At 43.3% G+C, this 8,263-nt stretch overlaps 1 protein-coding gene across 1 annotated transcript in view; it reads right to left on the reverse strand.

Moving 5' to 3' along the window:
• syndig1l (synapse differentiation inducing 1-like) overlaps positions 1–7,892 on the reverse strand; it is a 212,265-nt gene extending 204,373 nt beyond the window's left edge. Inside the window, exon 1 of the mRNA XM_072568216.1 lies at positions 7,409–7,892. The gene's annotated coding sequence lies outside the window, so the exon portion shown is untranslated. The remainder of the gene's footprint in view (positions 1–7,408) is intronic.
• Positions 7,893–8,263: the final 371 nt, after the last annotated feature.

The following is an 8,263-nucleotide window of genomic DNA, read 5'->3' on the forward strand; positions in this document are numbered from 1 at the left end:
ACACCTAAAAAAACAGACTCCTCCGAAACAATTTCTCAGTTGGATAAGTTTAATGGCGTTTCTTGGTTTAATTAAAAGCTGTAGCCTTTCCTAAGCACCTAGACCTGTAACTAGCTGAGGTGTTTTTGGATTATTCAGTCTGAACATACACAATGCAGTTAATTTTTCCATCATGTACCATTCAGTTGTGCAGAATACCAACAAGGCAAGAGTTATTGTTTACCTTTGACAGGGACAATTTGGTGTAGAACCAGAGAGTTGTATATGGGCCTTTTAATCACATGCTAATCTTTTTGTTTCTAGTCCACAAATAATCAGACTGCTTTTACAAATTTTCATGATCTTCTGGATTGTTATCTTAATACAGGTAAAATATTTTTATTGAGCCTCTAGTATTTTCTATCCAATAAATAGTATTGCAAATAGACAATTCAAAATTACATAGCATTTAAAAATACAGGGGCAGACAAAAGAGAGTGGAGATTATATAGCAATTTTAATTTTTGAACTATTAGGAAGTACATTAAGTGGAAGGGAGATAATTACAGAGAAAGGTCAAGGGAGAGAGCGCAGGAAGGAATATGAGATGAAGGGGTAGAGACAGGAGACAATGGTAATGTTCGATTATTTTTCACAGAAAACACTAGCAGAATGTTAAAGCCAATTATCTCATTTAGGATTAATTCAAAAAGTTAATTGTTAATTATTACTTACACATTCCAGTTGCTAACCTCTGTGAGACAAAGCAGGCGAGAGATAAACAAATAAGTAGACACCTTTTTGCAAACTGATTTAATTTCTGCAAATTGAATTATGACAGCAAAAAAAAAGTGAATAAACCAGGAAGGAATGGCGTAATGGGGAGAGCGAAGAATGGAACAGCTTACGAGAAAAGAAACTTCTAGCTACCCAATCTTTGGAGAACCAAATAGGAATAGGAATAGTGATGGGGTCTGCTCACACACACAAAAAAATGAGGTTGAGATGCTCTATGCAGAGCATAGACAGGTGGAGGTTGGTTATAGTGATTTAAAAGAGAAAAGGAAGGGGGAAAAGGAAGAGGTAGTGAAGGGATGGTGGGAATTGGAGAAAGTACTGGAAAGGTGAAGGGGATGTGATGGGAAAGGGAGGCAAAAATGAATATGCAGAGTCAATGTGAGGAGAGCCAATGGAACCACATTTTCTCTTCAGTTCCTCCCCAAATGGCCTATTTCATCCCCATTACGTTGAAGCCAACAGGAAGGAAGAAAGAGAAGCTGAAAATGATAGAAAGGGAAGCAAGGAACAGAATTATAGGGAAAGAGGTAAAAGAGAAAAACAAAGAAATGGAAAATGAGACAGCAACATAAAGAAGGAGTGACTGTTAATACAAAGTCCATCCTCTTTAACTCACCATATGCACCAGCCTAGGAGTCGATCCAGCGTGCGCAATATGTAGCATATTGGCTTCAATAGAGAAACCATCAGAATTTTTTCATTAGGTTCTGATCTGTAACTCCTAGGTGTCTACTGCATAAAATTTTCCAGTTGATGCTCCTGTCTACCTTTTTATGTCTTGAATATAATTTTCAAAGCTATTTTGTGAAGTAAACAGCCACATTCCTTCCTTGTTTGTTTTATCATAATTTTGATTTGAATTAATCATATGAAACATGACAGGTTTTGCAGTACCGCTAAATGGCAGCTCTGGTATCTTTCCAAAACCAACTCAGTTACACACTCACTGCACTTTGGTGAAATCTGCAATTGTACAGCTCTTAGGTTTCAAGTGTGACTAAATATACTGATCTATTTAAATTGAACACTTTAGATGAGAAAAAGGACATCAGACTCATGTGTGTTTACCAGGCTTTTCATTGCACCTCTCCCAATATTCCCAATCTTTCCTTTTCCTCTCCTCCAGAGAGGGAACCTGTCAAAAATGTATTGTGGATTCCTCAAAAGGTGACCAACCATATCTCAGGGAGTTCAAACTTATTACTGGAATTCTTCATTCCACAATAACCTTGTGGCTACACCAGCAGGTCAGAGGCTAGGAATAAATTGTTATTTATTTGTTAAATATATCAGTTTACTTGCACAACACTGTATTCTTTTGCTATAAATTCTGGGTCTTATGGTCCTACTCCACAACCACCTGATGAAAGAGCAGCGCTCCGAAAGCTAGTGCTTCCAAATAAACCTGTTGGACTATAACCTGGTGTTGCGTGATTTTTATCTTTGAGACACACTGTAGTAACTTCTCAGATACTAATTTCCAAATCTGCGATCTCTACCATCTAGGAGAACAAGGGCAATTGTTACATGGGAATGCCACCATGGCCAAGTGCACTTCCAAGATGCTCATCATACTGACTTGCTGTTTCTTTATTGCCGTTGGGCTGAAATCCTGGAATGCACTCCCAGACAGTATTGTGGATCTACCTACAGCACCATGAAATGCAGAGGTTCAAGAAGTTAGTACACCACTCCATTCCCCAGACTAATTAAGGATGGGCTAATTAAGGAATCCTGGTTCCTTCAGTGATGCCTACATCCCATGAAAGAATAGATAAGTTACGCAGGATATTTGATGTAGCAACAGGTCATTCGGCACAATCAGTCAATATCTGAGTTTATGTTCCACTCTACCTAAGCATCCTTAGGGAAGATAATGGCCCTCGTGACATTATTGCTTTACCAATAAACCAGAGATCCCCAGGTAATGTTTTTGGGGAAACCAAAAGAACTACACATGCTGTAAATCAGAGACAAAGATAGAAATTGCTGGCAAAGTTCTGCAGGTCTGGCAGCATCTGTGGAGAGAAATCAAAATTAATGTTTTGGGTTCAATGAGTTCTGAGGAAAGGCCACTCCACCTGAAATGTTAACTCTGATTTCTGTTCACTGATGCTACCAGACATGCTGAGCTTTTCCAGCAGTCTCTACTTATGTCTAATGTTTTGGGGACTTGGAGTCAAATCTGCCAAGGCAGATGGTGGAGTTTGAATCCAATTAAAATCTGGAATTAAGAGTCTAATTAATTCCAGATTGAAATAAGAGTCTAATAGTGACAATGAATCCATTGTTGAGGGGATAGAAACATCCGGTTCACTAATGTTTAGGGAGAAATACTGCCTTCCTTAACTGGTCTGGCCTTCATATGACCCACAGCAATGTGGTTTTCTCTTAACCACCCTCTGGGCAATAAATGCTGGCTTAGCCAGTGATACCCACATCCTGTGCATGAATAACTAAGCTGCCCAGAAGAAAAATCTTTGGGAAATTAAATCTTAGCAGGACTTATACACATAATAGTCAGGTCCTAGGGAGTGTTGCTGAACAAAGAGACCTTGGAGTGCAGGTTCATAGCTTCTTGAAAGTGGAGTCACAGGTAGATAGGATAGTGAAGAAGGCATTTGGTATGCTTTCCTTTATTGGTCAGAGTATTGAGTACAGGAGTTGGGAGGTCATGTTGCAGCTGTACAGGACATTGGTTAGGCCACTGTTGGAATATTGAATGCAATTCTGGTCTCCTTCCTATCGGAAAGATGTTGTGAAACTTGAAAGAGTTCAGAAAAGATTTGCAAGGATGTTGCCAGGGTTGGAGGATTTGAGCTATAGAGAGAGGCTGAACAGGCTGGGGCTGTTTTCCCTGGAGCGTCGGAGGCTGAGGGGTGACATTATAGAGGTTTACAAAATTGAGGGGCATGGATAGGATAAATAGGCAAAGTCGTTTCCCTGGGATCGGGGAGTCCAGAACTAGAGGGCATAGGTTTAGGGTGAGAGGGGAAAGATATAAAAGACACCTAAGGGGCAACTTTTTCACGCAGAGAGTGGTACGTGTATGGAATGAGCTGTCAGAGGATGTGGTGGCGGCTGGTACAATTGCAACATTTAAGAGGCATTTGGATGGGTATATGAATAGGAAGGGTTTGGAGGGATATGGGCCGGGTGCTGGCAGGTGGGACTAGATTGGGTTGGGATATCTGGTCGGCATGGACGGGTTGGACCAGAGGGTCTGTTTCCATGCTGTACATCTCTGTGACTCTATGACTCTAACTGAAAAAAAAAATCAGCTCTTGTTATTACCTCCAGAATCCTGTAGCTTTGAGAAAACTAAAACATCTGTATTTCTAATCACAGTGCCCATTTCCTCAGTTAGAAATAAATGATCTCTAATTCCACACTCGCCCAACCTATCACCTACGTCCATTGCCTTTTGGAATGTAAAGACCTGAAGCAGACACGCACTGAGTCTATACCTCTCCAGGTAATGAAGTGTTCACAACGTTTGATCATTCTCATTGTTCATCTTGTCTACAGTCACGATGCAGTTCATGAAGGAGGTGGAATAAAATGGTAAACAATGCTCCAGGTTTTAGCTGAATGCTCATTTATATTTGCATGGACAGTCCCAATATGCCAGAACAGCTCTAGTAAATGATTGGTTGAATATAAGTTGTGGTGATGCATTGGTTATCTTCACTAATGGCGACTTGAATTGGGCAGTCTGTCACAGCAGAGGGGTGAGCAGTTTGAGCTGGTAAGAGAGGTATTTACATTTATTCTTGTTCTGTAGAATCCCTACAGTGTGGAAACAGGCCCTTCGGCCCAGCAAGTCCGCACTCACCCTCTCAAATTTTCCCAAAGCTGGCAAAGCAACACCCTCTATAAAACACATCTTCATAGAATCACAAAGTTACAACACATAATGAGGCCATTCAGCCCGTCATGTGCTCTCTACAGGAGCAACTGAGCCCATCTCATTTCCACTTTAATTCCCTGTAGCCCATTTTTCTGATATCCGGAGTTTAACCAATTTCCTGTCTCTTCTCAAGTGCGGCCTTGTCCTAGTTTCACCTTTAACCCAGTGTATATATAGATTAATTGCAGCTCAGTCTGAAGTTAACCTATTCTCCTGGAAGTAGAACAAAATAATTGGGACTGGCAAAAAGGTTTATATATATATATATATATATATATATCTGCTGCATTGCATCAGCTTTGAGAAAAGTAATTCAGAAGCAGTCTCTACAGTTAGTGTTAGAGGTCTCACACATCAGTGAGGGCTCAGATGGTTTATATATAGAACATAAAGGGGAACTGGAAGTGAATCTCAGACTTGGAACTAGCTGCAGAGCTCCCATACTTTATGCATGGGCTAATGAGCCAACGTCTTGGATTATTTATATAATTGTTAAATTTCAAACCGTTAAATTGCCGTCATACTAACAGTTCGAGCAGATTTATTACTCGCAATATTAATAGAACATAAAACATGCATTTAGATAGCACCTCATTATGATTACACGTTCCAAATGATTCACAGAATGAATTTCATTCTGAAATAGTCTGTGTCGTTACCAAAGCAAAATCAGCAGCTATCTGACAAACACCTGATGTGCAATTTTAATGACAATTAGTAAACTTTAACGGCTTGTTCTCATTTCGGAAAGGGCTGGGCCTTCCAGCCTTTGAGGCTCACAATGCAGTAGGGAGTTCCACTTTCTCTATTTTCACCCACACTCTGCCTGATCCTATCTGGTGGGTGGCACAGTGGTTAGCACTGCTGCCTCACACCCGGGTTCAATTCCCGCCTCAGGCGACTGACTGTGTGGAGTTTGCACATTGTCTGCGTGGGTTTGCTCCGGTTTCCTCCCACAATCCAAAAATGTGCAGGTCAACTCAACTCCTTGAAATAGACCCCGGGATCTAATCTCCCTGACCCTCCTGGGGCCAGAGTTCACTTCGGGAGCTGCTGCCAATCAAAGGTAGGGACTGAAGGGCTGGAACAAAACCAGCGAGAGAGACACGGAGCAGGACCAGAGGTATCTCTTGACCCAACATTCCCTCTCCCTCCCTCCCTCTCTCTCTCTGTAACAGATGCTGCTCGGTTTCTCCCGCGCTCCCTGGTCTTTCTTGTCGGAAATCCTTTAAGAAGCTTGCTGAGGCCTGGAACTGTCAGGATTACCGTGACCATCTCACGGATGTAATTGGGTCAGATCTGACATGCCTTGTCCCAATACACATTCTGATGTTGCAGCAGGATTCCCATGGAATTGGCCATTGCAGGTGATCTAACTCACACCCCCAATGTGCCGTAATACTGTACTCCCCACCCCCACCCCCAATCTGCCACTGGCTTTCCACTTGTTATACCTTTAGGTCGGTGCACTAACTGTTGACCCAGTACATCCCACAACAAAGCGGCCTGGTCTCCTTCTAGCTGCGTTAACACTGCCTGAGTTGCAGTGCTCAGCTCCCAGCTGGGACTGAGAGACACCCTCACTCTCTCGTCAGAATGGTCATCTTCCAAAGGGACTCGGAGCTAAGAGCAAGTCGCCTGTTCCCCTGGCTCCACACCAGCAATGCCACGGAGGGGTCGCAGTGCCTTAGCAATAGAAAGTTCTTAGTCCATTTATAGTTACTTTCTTCTGCACACCACCCTCGGTGAGGGCAGAGAGACTTGCACCCTCTGGCTGTGCAGAGTTGTGATGCCCCATGCAGTCAAACAGCGCGGTTGGAGTGTTGGTCGGAGGTTAACAGAGGATGGCGGGTGTCAGTGGGAATGAGGAGGTAAAATCTTTGGGGGTGGGGGTGAGGAGAAAGTTACTGAACAGGGATAACATTAATTATGTCCTTCCCAATGAATAATGCTAGCTGACTTCTCCCATCCCCGCCAGCTCCTCTCCCTTGGATTTACAATACCCGCGCTTCTATTAACCTTGAGCGATGTGATTAAATAATTTCTTTAACAATCTCTAGTTTCTGAAAGGGAAGAGGGGCACAGGGCAAGCGCTCAGAAACCATATTGGTGCAGAACTATCAACTCACTTTCTCATCATTGAAACACAGTAATGTGTTGGTTCAAACACTGATAAATATCTGAACACGGAATCATTTTCGACTAGCAAGTGCAGTTTTCAGACAGGGAGAGAGAGAGAGAGACAATTGCTCCTCAAATTAACCTGAATTGGCTTTGCCTCAATCCCCATTCGTTTCTCAGGACTTTATGAAGGGCTTTGGAATAGGTCTGAACTGTATGTGTGTGTGTGTGTATGTGAGAGAGTCTAGAATTCTCTTACTCACCTGTGTGCCTCACTTCACTACCCGCACTGAACATGCACAATCCAAAAGCTCACACTCAGTATGACATTTTTAAATCTCTCTGTATACAACAGATCCAATCCCCAATTCACTCACAACTTCTGACATCCTTTTCTAACCCTCGGAGAGCTGCAGGGGATACAGCAAGTGGCTTGGCCCCGCTTATTGTACATCACGAACAATAACCTTCCAACACACCCAACAATGAAATGGAAAGTCGGAGAAATGACAGGGAGCACTCCCCCCAATCCCCCCCCCCCCCCCCCCCCCCGGTCGGTGCTGGGGTCACTTTAACTCCCAGTGTTTGTCCATTTCTTACCGCAGCGCAGGAAAGTTGAGTGAGACATTCTGTTCTGCAGGGGGGGGAAGAGTCGAACGGGCTGCAAATTATTCCCCCTTCCTCCAGGAAAATGGTGGGGGATGTTCCCTTCAGGAGCCGGAGCCTCGAGAACGATCCCAACAAATGCTAACGAAAAGAAAGCGTTGGAAGGTGCTCCTTTCCCCAATCAATCGATCACTTTGTAGATCCTGCCGCACTCTCACGGTTAGTTGGCTCACTCTCTCTCACACACACACACGGCGCTATTGATGTTCACCACTGTGCCCCTTTAACAGTAATCCGGGATCGAGCTCGGTCATCTGAAATGCTGCAGGTTGGTAGCTGTTTGTGGATGTTCAGACTGTGTGTGTGTGTGTGAGTGTGTGGTTAGTAGCACTGGGCTAGCCTTCTGTCTACTTGTCCCTTGCCAGCTGCAGTTCTGGCGCTTGTCTCAGGCTCACTGCCTGCCGCTCACTGTACTCTGCTCATCCCAGGAGCTCTCTGTGAGTTGAATACTAATCAGACCCTGCACAATACTTTACTTCCTTGCTATTCCGCGATTTCCCCACTTTTGATGGGTTTCTGGGTCGAACCCGCGACTTGTGCTCGCTCTAACCCCACTTCCCCTTGTTTGCAATTCACTGCTACCTGTTTCTAGTGTTCAGTTTTTGATTTGATTTATTCATGTCACACTCCTCTGAATTTCTGCTTATTAGTTTCCATGCTCTTTTCATCTCCCTCATTTACCTTCTCTGCTGTTTCTCGCTCCCTCACTTGATTCTTTCACTGGCATGTTCTTAGCAAACATGTTACAAACCAACTGTCTGCATATTTTCTTTGCCTTCTCCTCCCTAT

Source organism: Chiloscyllium punctatum, chromosome 4 (genome assembly GCF_047496795.1).
Source record: "Chiloscyllium punctatum isolate Juve2018m chromosome 4, sChiPun1.3, whole genome shotgun sequence".
Taxonomy (NCBI): domain Eukaryota; kingdom Metazoa; phylum Chordata; class Chondrichthyes; order Orectolobiformes; family Hemiscylliidae; genus Chiloscyllium; species Chiloscyllium punctatum.